Genomic DNA, 13,976 nt, shown 5'->3' on the forward strand with positions numbered 1-13,976 from the left:
ATCCAGGACATCCCATCCCTGCTATGGGCAATCTCCCAAGTATGGGCAATCCATACTTGGGGGAAAGAACCCAAAGAGACAGGAGACAACTTCTATATCATGGGAGCTCTGCACCAGACCTCCACCCAGGGCAATCCATCCCTGCTGATACTTCAGGGAAAGACAATGAAGAGGCACTCTACATAGCAGGCCCCCTCTCAAATGCAGGATCAGCAATGAGAATATATTTTTAGCCTCCAGGCCATTTTTCTGCAAGAGGAGAGAGAAGGAAAGCCTGAATTGGAACACTTGTCACTGCAGATGCTAGATTTGATATGACTATGAAATAAGACAGCAATGCAGGAAACGCTGCATTTGAGCCTATCTTTTTTTTTCCAAATTCAATTTTTATTGATTTTAACAATAATATTATTATCATTCATAACAAACAGAATAAACGAAACTGGACTTCCTGCACACCTCTCTTCGTGAAACATCAGCTATAAAATTTACCCTTGCTATATTAATAATTCAAAACATAAATTTAGACCCTTACAAACACAGTTAATCTACCCAACCTGCATTTTTTTAAAAATTCCAAATCCTGCTGTAAGATCCATAGTAGGAAAATAATTTTTTAGATACAACAAAAATGGTTTCCAATCTTCTTTAAAACATTCTAAGTTTGGGTCTCTTATCAGTGTTGTAAGTTTTGCCATCTCCGCATATTCCAAAATTTTTATCAGCCAATCTTCTTTTGAAGGCAATTCATTACTTTTCAATTTCTGTGCATATATTATTCTGGCCGCCGTGGAAGCATACATGAAGAATGTTAAGTTATTTGTAGAGATTACTCCTTGTGTTATTCCCAGCAGGAAGGATTCTGGCTTCTTAGGAAATGTCATTTTAAATATTTTCTTTAACTCATTATATATCATATCCCAATAGGCCTTGGCCTTCCCACAGGTCCACCACATATGAAAAAAAGTGCCTTCAGAGTGTCCACACTTCCAACATTTGTTTGAAACATTTTTGTACATTAATGCAAATTTTTTTGTGTGTCAAGTACCATCTATACATCATTTTATAATAGTTTTCTTTTATAGTATAACACGCAGTGAATTTTAAATCATTTTCCCATAACTTTTCCCAGGCTGCCATTTCTATATTATGCCCCACATCTTGAGCCCACTTTATCATAGTCGTTTTAACCACTTCCTCTCTTGTCTCCTCTAGAAGCAACAGTTTATACATTTTAGAAACTATTTTTTCATCATTTTGACATAATTCCTTCTCAAAATTTGAAATCTGATCCTCAACTCCAACTTTAAAGTCTTTCTTATATATCTCATTTAACTGATGATACTGAAACCAATCTCTGACCAAATTTTGTATTTCAGTTAAACTTTTTAACTTACAATCCTTTTCCTGAAAATGTAACAAATCCTTATAGGTACCCCAACACATTTGCATATTTACTTCTTTACGTGATAAGGCTTCAATCGGAGATATCCATAATGGAGTTTTAGGTTCAAACCAATTTTTGTATTTTAACCACACCCTCATTAAACTCCTTCTCACATAGTGGTTCAAAAAGTATTTATGTATTTTACTTTTTTCATACCACAGATATGCATGCCATCCAAACCTTCTGTCAAATCCTTCCAAATCGAGAATTCTAGGGTTTCTTAATGTTATCCATTCTTTTAGCCATGTCAAACAAACAGCATCAAAGTATAACCTTAAGTTTGGCAAGGTAAGACCACCTCTTTCCTTTGCATCTGTTAAATTCTTAAAATTAATTCTTGGTCTTTTCCCCTGCCAAACAAACTTAGTTATGCCCTTCTGCCATTGCTTAAAACAAGTTAAAGTGTTAATTATGGGAATAGTCTGAAAGAGAAATAACATTTTAGGCAAGACATTCATTTTCACCACTGAAATTCTTCCCATTAAAGATAAATTCATTTTAGACCATCTTTGTAGATCAGTTTTCACTGAATTCCATATTTTAACATAATTATTTGTGAACAACAAGGAATTGTTATTTGATAACCAGACCCCCAGGTATTTAACTTTCTTCTCCACTTTCAACTCACTTATTTCAGAGAATCTGTCCTTGGTTTTCTGATCCATATTTTTAGTCAAGACCTTGGTCTTGGTCTTATTTATATAAAATCCAGCCAACTGTCCAAATTGTTGTACTTTATCCAAGAGTCTTTCAATCTTGTCTATTGGACTCTCTAAAAACAGCACATCATCATCTGCAAAGGCTCTCAACTTATAATCTTGTTTCCCAATTTTGGGACCATATAATTTATCATCTTCTCTGATAGTTCTACAAAGCACTTCTAGAACCAGTATGAAAAGCAATGAGGAAAGTGGACATCCTTGTCTAGTCCCTTTTTGTATTACACAGTTGTCTGATAATTCCCCAGGAAACGCTGCATTTGAGCCTATCTTAGCTACACAGCTTAATGACCAAATGCCTGTCCTTGACCATCTCTAAGAGCCCTTAAAGATGGTCAAGGACAAAGACATGTTTGCTCTTGATGCTCATCATGCATGCACTGGGAAGAGTCATTAGAATCAACAGAAGGTGCCTTGTGAATGGGATACATTGGGCTTAGTACCTAGAAAAACACTTTAGCATAAGAGTGCTGTGTCCATGAATGCAGTAATCATGGGCGGAACTGGGGTGGGGCAGCCAGGGCAGGTGCCTTAGGCGCCACTGAGGGGAGGGCGCCACACCAGTTCCTGCCACCCCCACCCCATTGTCCACCTGCCCAGCCCCAGGGCCCCTCAGCCACTTGCCTCCAGCTCCGGCCTAGGATCGGCAACGAGGCCTAGGTTCAGAGCAGCCTGCAAACTGCAGAGCAGCTCTTCTCTCCCCGCCTCTCAGCTGATCGGCGTGTGGGCGGGGCTTACAGAGAGGCCTCCGTGTAGGCCTCCCTGAAGCCTGAACTCTGCAGGCCCCAAGGAAGCCAGGAAGAAGATGGCAGGCAGAGTTCTCTGCAGCAGCAGACCCTCTGCCCAGAATATCCAGCACAGCTTTTGCCAGGTACTGTGAATTCCTTTTTGTGGTCCCCCCCCCCCATATATACACTGTAGGGATCTGCTTGCCATAGGGCTTTGATATGGGTGGTGGGGTGAGACTGAGAAGTCTGAATATTTAATTTAAAACAGAGTGGAAACTTTGCTGGCTTTAAAAACAAAAACTATCTAAAAAGCCCTATAAGTGGCTTGTTTCATGGAAGAAAATTACAAAAACTTCTGGAACAATATTTATTCATTCATTCATTCATTCATTCACTCATAAATGCACTTATGTTCAAGTTGTTTTGCAACCCAGAAGGTCTGAGTGAGAACTGTGAAGCATGTGTGTGCTTTTATTTTATTTTTCTTATGTGTGAACTGCTCTCCAATAACTTGCAGGGACTTCAGGGTAAATCTGGCCAACATGTGAATGCAGCACCTCCATTTCAGAGGAGATGTGTGTTAAAGGGCTTTAAAAGCCCCGTGTGAAAAACCTCCCGGAATCAAACTTTACTGAATTTGTTCAGAATTCTGAGAAAACAAACATAGGCTCACCCTGCATGGCTGAAAGTCTCCTTTGCTAATCTGCAGCGAGGGGGGCCATTTTAATAATTAGTGTTTCTAGTGTGTTCTAGGCATTAAAATTAGCACAAACATATAGTACTCAATGTATATCACTATATATTGTGAAGTGTGCGTGTGTGTATTCAGTGAAATGTATTTCCAGGCAGCACACTTATTTTGAAATATCAGACTTAAATCCTTGGGGGCCTGGGGTGTGTGGAGGCCCTGGACTTTGAGGGGCTGGGGGCCCATTTTAAAATCTCATTTCTGGGCCCATTCCAACCTTGCTATGCCCCTGGCAGTCACTACACATGGGTTTCTGCACAACACCTGCATAGAAGAAACTCCCGTGTAGAAAATGTGTCTCTTGTAAATTGACCCTGAATTTTCCATCCATGACTGGGATATCTGAGAGTTACAGTCAATAATAAAAGAACAACACGCTGCTTGTGACAGGAAGGGGCAAATTACAATGATTTCTTAGTCGGGCAGGGGCTGGTTTTGGCCCTGGCAGAACTTGGCTGTCTGCTCCTGTTGCAAATTCCTCTGTCTAGTGTGGCAAACTAATGTATCCTCCTCCCTCTTGGTGTCAAAGTAAGCACTAGTGTGGTGAATGCACATATACCCCATCATGAGCCAACAATCATCACAAGACAAAGGCTGGCAGGAATCATTCTCTGGTTTATAGACTCCCACCACCACCTTCTTCTTCCCCTATTTTGCTAGTGGCTATTTGGGCAGGTGATCCTCTAGGACAAAGTCATGTTTTTTAAAAAGCATGAGATGAGACAGAGAAAATGACACTTGGAATCCTGACATAACTCCTGACTGTTGTTCTAAGTCTTTTACAGAGATGGCTCATGTTTTCAGGTTTTGATTAACAACCATGTCTAGATGGTACAGTGTTCCTTTTAACAGGGATTTCCAGATATTGTTGACTACAAGTCCCATCATTCCTGTTTGGACAGGGGCGCAATTTCACTGCTTGCCCTAGGCGCTATTTTCCCTAGATACGCCTCTGGCTTGCATTCAGAAGACTCCCTGGGTACAATGCAGTCAGTGACCAAGTAATCTCAATTAGATTTTGTGGACAACCCTTTAACATGACAGTTCTTCAAGTCTATGCCCAATGACTGATGCAGAAGAAGAGGAAGCTGATGAGTTTTATGTTCATGTTCAGTCTGAAATTGACAAAACATGCAAGCAAGAAGCGATGCTGGTGGTTGGAGACTGGAATGCCAACGTTGGAAAAGGTTAAGAGGAAAACACAGTCAGCTAAAACATTTTTCAAACAACCAAAGCAGCACCTATACACATAGACATCACCAGATGGAGTACACAGAAATCAAACTGATTACATTATTGGTGCAAGGAGGTGGAAGAGCTTAGTTATAACAGCAAAGACATGGCTAGGAGCTGGTTGCGGAACAGATAATGAACTGCTCATGTGCAAGTTCCAAGTCAAGCTAAAGTGGAAAAACAAAGCTATCCAGCTTTCACAATGTGATCTTGAGAATGTACCCACCATTTTCAAGGAGAACATCAGGAACTGTTTTGAAGTTCGGAAGCTCAGTTATGGGGAACCAGAGGAACTATGGAATGAAATCAAAGAAGTTGTTAAGGATGAATGTGAAAAGAGACTGCCAAAGACCAAGAAACAGAAAAAAGCAAAATGGATGTCAGAACAGATGGTGGAAATTGCCAAGAAGAGGAGATAAGCCAAAGTCAAGAAAGAGAAAAACTTCAGGAAGGAACGTAATAGGTAATTTCAGAAAGCTGTTAGAAGAGACAAGGAACAGTACTACTGTGACATCCATCCTTGAGGATGGAAATAGACAAGGAAAAACAAGGAAAGTTTTCCAAAAGATCTCTGAACTCATGAACTCCAACCTCAAATTGGTATGTTAAGGGATGCCAAAGGACAGATAGTAACTGATTCAGAGAAGATCAAACAGAGATGAAAGGAGTATACTGAAAATCTGCAGGGATATCAACATACAAGATTCTCTAGAAGACATTCCTTATTTGCAAGAACCTCTAGTACGGGAAGATGAAGTTAGATCAGCAATCCGGTCATTACCAAGTCTTGGAAGGCTACAGGAATTGATGGAATGGCTACAGAAATATGGCAGGAAACAGAAGAAGAATCAGTCAAGGCTCTAACTAAAAAACCTATGCCAGGAAATTTGGAGAATGACACAGTGGCCAACAGATTGGTATGCATACCCATACCAAAGAAAGGAGACTTAACAGATTGCACAAATAATATCCTTAATTTCACATGCTAACAAAATAATACTCAGGATCATCCAGCACAGATTAGAGCACTATGTGGAAAGGGAAATGCTGGATGTTCAAGCTGGTTTCAGAAAAGGCTGATGAACAAGAGACATCATTGCTGATGCATGCTGGATCATTGAGAAAGCCAAAGAATGCCAGAAAGAAGTCAACAGCCTTGAGATTGCCTTAATGAAAGGCAATATATAAATGTAACAATAAATAAATAAATATGTGCTTTATTGACTACAGAAAAACCTTTGATTGCTTTGACCATGTCAAATTGTGGAATATCTTTAGGAAAACAGGTGTACCAGAGCATCTCATTATCCTCATGATAAACCTATACACAGGACAGGAAGCCACAGTCCAGACAGAACATGGTGAAACAGACTGCTTTCAGATCGGCGAAGTAGTAAGACAAGGCTGTATACTTTCTCTTTATTTATTCAACTTATATGCTGAACATGTACTGAAAGAAGCTGGATTGGAAGAAGATGAGCGTGGTTTTAAAGTTGGAGGAAGAAACATTAATAACCTGGGCTAGGCTGATGATACCACTCTGATAGCTGAGAATGAGGATGATCTGCAAGCTCTAGTAATGAAAGTTAAGGAGCACAGTGAAAAAATGGGACTACGACTAAATGTCAAGAAGACTGAACTAATGACAATGGGTACAGCAACCAGCCTCAGAATTGATAATGAAGACATTGAAGTGGTGGATAGCTTCTGCCTTTTAGGATCGACCATCAACTGTAAAGGACCCAGCAGTCAAGAAATACACCGCAGACTATCACTTGGTAGGGTTGCAATGAAGGCCTTGCAAAGGATATTTAGATGCCATGATGAGTCTATACCTACAAAGATTAGAATAATTTGGACAATGGTTTTCTCCGTGACACTCTATGGATGCAAAAGCTGGACTTTGAAGAAGCCAGATAGAAAAAGCATTGACTTTTTGGACTTTGGTGCTGGAGGTGATGGAGAAGACTTTTGAGGATACCATGGATAGCCAGGCAAACAAACAAACGGACCGTGGAACAAATCAATCCAGAATTTTCACTTGAGGCACAAATGATCAGACTCAAACTATCATACTTCGGACACATTATGCGAAAACCCAGCTCCCTCGAGAACTCCGTTATGTTGGGAAAAGTTGAAGGAAAGAGAAGAAGAGGACGACCAGCAGCAAGGTGGATGGACTCGATTATGACAGCAATGAATGCACCACTGAGAGACATTAAAGGCTAAGTTGAAGACAGATCATCCTGGAGAGAATCTATCTATGTGGTTGCTAAGAGTTGGCACCGACTTGATGGCACTTAATCAATTAATCAATCAATCAACCTCCAGCAATCATGATTCTGCCAGTACTTGCTTACAAAACACCATTTACAATATAACAATGAGCCGGGTCTCACGATCCATGAGATCTGGTTTGGGGTGGTGAGCGGAGAGAGCAGGCTAAGCCTGCTCTCCCTGCTCATGAGTGGAGAGGGAGCCCTGGGCAGCCGGATCAGCCGCTCACACAATTGCCGGCTCCGTGATAGAGCCAGCGGGGGCTGGGGGGAGCGGGGGCCATGTGGCCCCTGCAAGCCCCAATATGCCCTGCACGAGCGTGCAGGGCATATTAGGGAGACCCCTGGAGACAGGAGGCGGCTTTTCGCCTCCCCTCTGGGGGTCTGCTCATGAGGAGGTGCGGCACAAAGCCTCACTGTGGCTACTCACTGTGGCTACTCACGATAATGTAAACCGCCCTGAGCCTTTTGGAAGGGCGGTATAAAAGTTTTAATAATAATAATAATAATAATAAATAATAATAATAAAAACCAGGTTTGCGGAGCACTCGCTCTGCAAACCTGGTTTTTGACCAGGGGTTCTCGAGCGGGTTACCTGCTCTAGAACTACCGGGCTCGCAGCCAAGCCCGGTGGTTCTTATGATTAACAAAAATTGGGCTAGGCTCTCATAGCCCGATATTTGTTAATCGTGAGAATAGCCCCAATATATAGTACAATCAACACCCATGGTTTTACCAATTGCTTCCTTACACAGTTTGCAATGCAGCAAAATTTTGCCACCTTGGCGGAAACATTAATATCACTGTTGGACAAAAAGAGAGACACATAAAAGGCCAATGGCCTACCTAGGAATCTAGACAAAATAGATGACAAAAGTGCTAGCTGAATATCTCTATAAAATAAATAGTGAAGCAACATATGGTCAATTGTCTCAACCGCTTCTGACTGACATAGGCATAACTATTGAGCAAAAGAAATACTGAGATAGCAACCCTCTAAAAGAGCTGAGGGCAGCACATTCAAGCATGCCAAAGCAAAAGCCCTTCTCAATTTGGCAAGAACAAGCTCATGTAAATATTTAGCTGGTCTATTAGGGTGAGTTGCAGTAAGAAAGGTAAATGTCTGACTCAGGCCCTGTCTTCCTGAGTCACTATGCCACAAATCCTCTGCCTTATTATCTCCTTGGCTTTTAAGATCCCTTAGGAGACCAACATGGGGATACTTAACCCATAGCTTTCTAATTTCGTTTCAACTCCCTCTTTCCATGCAGATGCAAAGTTGTCTTTCAGAACCAGAAGTCCAAGGCCTGCTTGACCAAGATTTAATTTCAAATAATAGAGCTTTGCAACCCAAACATGTCTTTCAATTGGTACTAACCACAGTTCCAGGCTTAACGCTACACTGAGTGTCCCTCTTAGCACCCCAACGCTTGTTCTAATAAATAATATTCCATATAGTTGGGCTAAAATTTTCCGTTTGAAGACTTGAATTGCAGTGGAGATGTAACCACCTCCCTTCCCAAAAAAGAATCTAATGAGTGCCATTGCACTCTTTTGTGCCTCTTGTGTAACATGGAGTAGATGTGCTCTCCAATAGCCATTAAATTGGAAAACCACACCCAAATACTTATAGAGCTTGACTTGTTCTATATCTTGGCCATCAATTTGCTACTTATGCTGCACAAATTTCTTCTGGCACAAATTTTGGTCTTCAGATAGTTAATTTCTAGTTCTTCCTCTTGGCAGTATGTTGCAAATTTTTAAGGGTTCTGTGCAAGCCTATCTCTGTAAAGGAGAGAACTGCTGTGTCATCTGCATACAGCAGCACTGGAACTGGTTGCTGGCCTAATTTTGGAGGATGGAAATCTGACTGATATCTATCTATCTATCTATCTATCTATCTATCTATCTATCTATCTATCTATCAAATGAAAAATGAAGAGGAGGGGGGGCCAAAATGCAACCCTATCTCACTCCCTGTTGAACGGGTGTCTGCTAAGAGTACAGATCCAACACATTGGCTATAACATCTAAGTTATATACCAGAATTTTAGGTTCATCAAATATATGTACAGTAAAAGGGAAATACTGAGGCCAAGAATGCTACTAATTTTTCAGTATCACAGTGTTGAGTTTTCCATTAAGATACCTATTTGCCAACCATGTTCAAATTATTAACTGGAATAATAGCAGATGAAGTGATGCAACACTTAACTAACAAACAGCTTCCAGTTGAACAGAAAGGAAATTGCCCAAACACCAGAGGCACGAAAGACCAGCTGTTGATTGACAAAATGATTTTAGAAAACTGCAAGAGAAGAAAAACAAATCTAAGTGTTGCATGGATTGACCTCAAGAAAGCCTACGATTCATTGCCTCACACATGGATACTAAAATGTTTAGAAACAACTGGTGTCAGCAAAAACATTCAGATATTTATTAAAAAAGCAACGAGCATGTGGAGTACACAGTTAACAATCAATGGCGAGACACTTGGACAGGTTAGCATTAGAAGAGGCATTTTCCAAGGGGACTCACTATCCCATCTGTTGTTTGTAATCGCCATGACCCCACTTTCACAAATACTAAACAAAACAGGCCTCGGATACCAAACATCTAAAACATCAAGTAAAATCAACCATCTGCTGTACATGGACGATCTGAAGTTGTATGGAAAGTCCCAGTCAGAAATCGAATCACTGCTAAACACTGTCCGTATATTCAGTAGCGATATAGCAGTGGAGTTTGGACTAGACAAGTGTGCTGCATTAATAATGAACAGAGGAAAAATAAGAAAAACAGAAGGAATAGAACTGCCCAATGGAAGCAATATCAAGAACTTGGAAGAGAAAGAACATTACAAATCAGGGGCGTAGCAAGGCTGGAGTGGGCCCAGAGACAAAATTTTAAAATGGGCCCCTCGCTGATACACACACACTCACTTCACATGTGATTTGCCTCTGGGGGGTCCCTCGAGGCGTGGGGGCCCCCAGGCAGCCGCCTCCCCTTGCCTAATGGTAGTTACGCCCCTGTTACAAATACTTGGGCATTCTCCAGCCTGATAACATTGCACACACTGAAGTTGAAAGAAAAATTGGAAGTGAATACATCAGGAGAGTTAGAAAAATCCTAAAGTTCAAACTCAATGGCGGGAAAACCACACAAGCCATAAACACCTGGGCTGTACCATAAACACCTGGGCCACCTCCAGCCTCAAAGGCAGGATGCCTCTGATAACCAGTTGCAGGGGAGTAATGGCAGGAGAGAGGGCATGCCCTCAACTCCTGTCTGTGGCTTCCAGCGGCATCTGGTGGGCCACTGTGCGAAACAGCATGCTGGACTAGATGGGCCTTGGGCCTGATCCAGCAGGGCTGTTCTTATGTTCTTATACCTGTTATCAGATACACTGCAGGAATAATAGACTGGACCCAGGCTGAGCTAGAGACGCTGGATTGTAAGACCAGGAAAATCATGACCATCAATCATGCTCTGCAGCCCTGCAGTGATGTCGATAGGCTATACCTCCCTCGCAGCTCAGGTGCAAGAGGAATGCTGCAAGAATATATCAAGGACAGTGAAGAAGATGCACTTCAGATGGTCAATAACATGAAACTATTCAACACCAATGAAAGAAAGCAGGCCTACAGGAAAGAACAAGTCAAGAACCAAGCAGAAAAATGGAAAAATAAGCCCCTGCATGGTCAATACTTGCACAATATAAGTGGAAAATCAGACATCACCAAGACCTGGCAATGGCTTAAGAATGGTTACTTCAAGAAAGAAACAGAGGGTTTAATACTGGCTGCGCAAGAACAGGCAATAAGAACAAATGAAATAAGAGCAAAAGTAGAAAAGTCAACAACAAACAGCAAGTGCCGCCTTTGTAAAGAAGCAGATGAAACAGTGGACCACCTAATCAGCTATTGTAAAAAGATCGCACAGACTGATTACAAACAAAGGCATGACAAGGTAGCAGGGATGATACACTGGAACATCTGCAAAAAATACAAGCTACCTGTAGCCAAAAATTGGTGGGACCATAAAATTGAAAAAGTTGAAGAAAATGAAGATGTAAAAATATTATGGGACTTCCGACTACAAACAGACAAACATCTGCCACACAGTACACCAGATATAACTGTAGTCGAGAAAAAAGAAAAACAAGTCAAAATAATCGACATAGCAATACCAGGGGATAGCAGAATAGAAGAAAAAGAAATAGAAAAAATCACCAAATACAAAGATCTACAAATTGAAATTGAAAGGCTGTGGCAGAAGAAGACCAAAATAATCCCTGTGGTAATTGGCGCCCTGGGTGCAGTTCCAAAAGACCTTGAAGAGCACCTCAACACCATAGGGGCCACAGAAATCACCATCAGCCAATTACAAAAAGCAGCTTTACTGGGAACAGCCTATATTCTGCGACGATATCTATAACCATTGACAATAAAATTCTGGCATCCCAGGTCCTTGGGAAGGACTTGATGTCTGGATAAAACAAACCAGTCAATAACACCTGTCTGACTGTGTAAACAAGAAATAATAATAATAATAAAGTGGTGATTCTCTTTATTTAGCAAGGGGAGAGCAACTGGACCTATCCATCCCCAGCACATATTTATATCTATGTAAACTGCTTTGGGAACCTTTTATTGAAAAGCTGTATATAAATATTCATCATATTCCCTCTTAACCATCTGACTAACTGTCCTCCAATGGAATCTCTAACTTCTTTCTCTCTCTCCTGCATTCTCACAGTGTTCGTCCTTCCTGCAGGAGTCTCAGTGCTGCTGTAGCCTCTCTGACACTCAACTCCGCTCTGACCCTTTACCTCCTGCACAGGCTTCCAATTACAATTTACAAATATTTATTAACATAAGTTTTAAAGCACATATAACATCTTTAATTAAACACAATTAACAGAAATACCATAATGTCACAAAGATCAGGAAAAAGCAGATATCTTAACTTGAGCCATATTTGCATATTTTTTAAAATAAATTTGCACAATCAGACATATAATGTAACTCTTCCTCATATATATAAAATCCCTTTCCAGCAATCCATCTTGGGTTCCCTTACAATACTAGTGTAGTACCTTTTCCTCAGCAAGGTGGATAGACTCGATTACGACAGCAGTGAATGCACCACTGGGAGACCTTAAAGGCCAAGATGAAGACAGATAATCCTGGAGAGAATCTATCTGGTCGCTTAGAGTCGACACCGACTTGATGGCACTTAATCAATTATTAAAAAAAACACCTTTTCTGCCATTAGATGGTTATATATTACATTTTCTAAAGTATTATATTTGTGTGATTAATCCTATTTATCAATCTCTTGTGTGTCCTTTAAATTTGTCTAGATGAACGGATTTGTTTGTATTATTATTTGCGTAGAAATGGAAAATATGGAGTTTACATAGGTGTTTAATTTTACTTGTATTATTAATCATTTTGTCCCATTTTTTCACCAAGTTACTCAAAGCAACATATATGTGGCTATCCCAATTTTAACTTCGCAATGGCCCTCCAAGTGAATCATCTTTTGAGTTACTTACTGGCTTATGAAGTGAGCTTCATAACTGAGCAGGGATTTGAATCCAGCTCTTCCTATTCCATAACAGGTAACCTAGCCTCTTTTTTACTCTTACTAATTTTTCCTTTTTGTAGTTGCTAAATTGCCATAGTATGTGTCAAATGCAATAAATTAATTTATTTCATCATATTTTAATTTATTTCCTCATATTAGGTTAATTTTCCAATCCACTAATGAAGAGCTCTGTGAAATCTGAAAGATTTGCTTGCCCCAACCTAAACTGCTCTAAGAGAAGACAACATTTTGCTTTTATATAGAGAGGGTGTTCTCACATGCAGCCAAGACCAGGCTAAGGCAGCCAAGCTCGGTCTTGGCTGCGCATGAGATCCAATGGCAACCACGCAGCTCCCGCCGGCAATTCTGTTAAGAACATTTGGGGTAGTATACCAACGATAAAACACTTTATACTAGTTTTCCCTAAGATTGTTACTTGAAGTAAATTTAATGTTCTTTTCCCATTGAAATTGAAGTAATTTGTAAGTATTGAAACCAAGGAGGCTTTTGTGTCGATTCCGATGTATTTGAATAGATTTCGGTTTTACATTATTCAAAGTCAGATTTTGTAAAATATATGTCTTCTCTCTCCAAAGGTTATATTTACTGGTCCATTCTTCCTCATGCAAATAAAGGGGCCTGCTGTTTAGCCAGGGTTAAGAGCCCAAGGGCACCCTTAACTTGGGATAAAATCTCTCGTATTCGAACCAACTTGGATGGAGACTCTGAATTGAGGGTGTCCAGCAATTCCTCTTATGTGGTTCGACTGGATCAGTTTCAGTTTGTGACTCCTGAGGATGTGGACAAGCTGCTTAGAAAGATGAGGCCTACCACTTGTCCTCTTGACCCTTGCCTGACATCTAGCAGGGAGACTGTTGTAGGAGGCCTGTTAAAAATCATAAATACTTATCTGAGGGAGGGCAAGATGCCTCCTTATCTTAAGGAGGCAATTATTAGGCCTATTCTAAAGAAGCCTGCATTAGATCCCTCAGAGTTGAGCAATTATAGGCCTGTCTCCAACCTCCCATGGCTGGGCAAGGTAACTGAGAGGGTGGTGGTGGCCTCTCAGCTCCAGACAGTCTTGGAGGAAACTGATTTTCTAGACCCTTTTCAAACTGGCTTTCGGGCAGACTATGGGGTGGAGACTGCCTTGGTTGGCCTGATGGATGATCTCCAGTTGGGAACAGACAGAAGAAGTGTGCTGGTCCTTTTTGATTTCTCGGTGGCTTTTGA

The 13,976-nt window shown here is 40.8% G+C and overlaps 1 long non-coding RNA gene across 1 annotated transcript; it reads left to right on the top strand.

The window, feature by feature from the left end:
* Window positions 1-2,909: 2,909 nt before the first annotated feature.
* LOC128324230 (uncharacterized) lies at window positions 2,910-13,623 on the top strand. Its single transcript, XR_008306738.1, has 3 exons — window positions 2,910-3,037; window positions 12,629-12,777; window positions 12,903-13,623. It is a non-coding gene; the product is annotated as an uncharacterized LOC128324230 (long non-coding RNA).
* Window positions 13,624-13,976: the final 353 nt, after the last annotated feature.

Source organism: Hemicordylus capensis, chromosome 4 (genome assembly GCF_027244095.1).
Source record: "Hemicordylus capensis ecotype Gifberg chromosome 4, rHemCap1.1.pri, whole genome shotgun sequence".
Classification (NCBI taxonomy): domain Eukaryota; kingdom Metazoa; phylum Chordata; class Lepidosauria; order Squamata; family Cordylidae; genus Hemicordylus; species Hemicordylus capensis.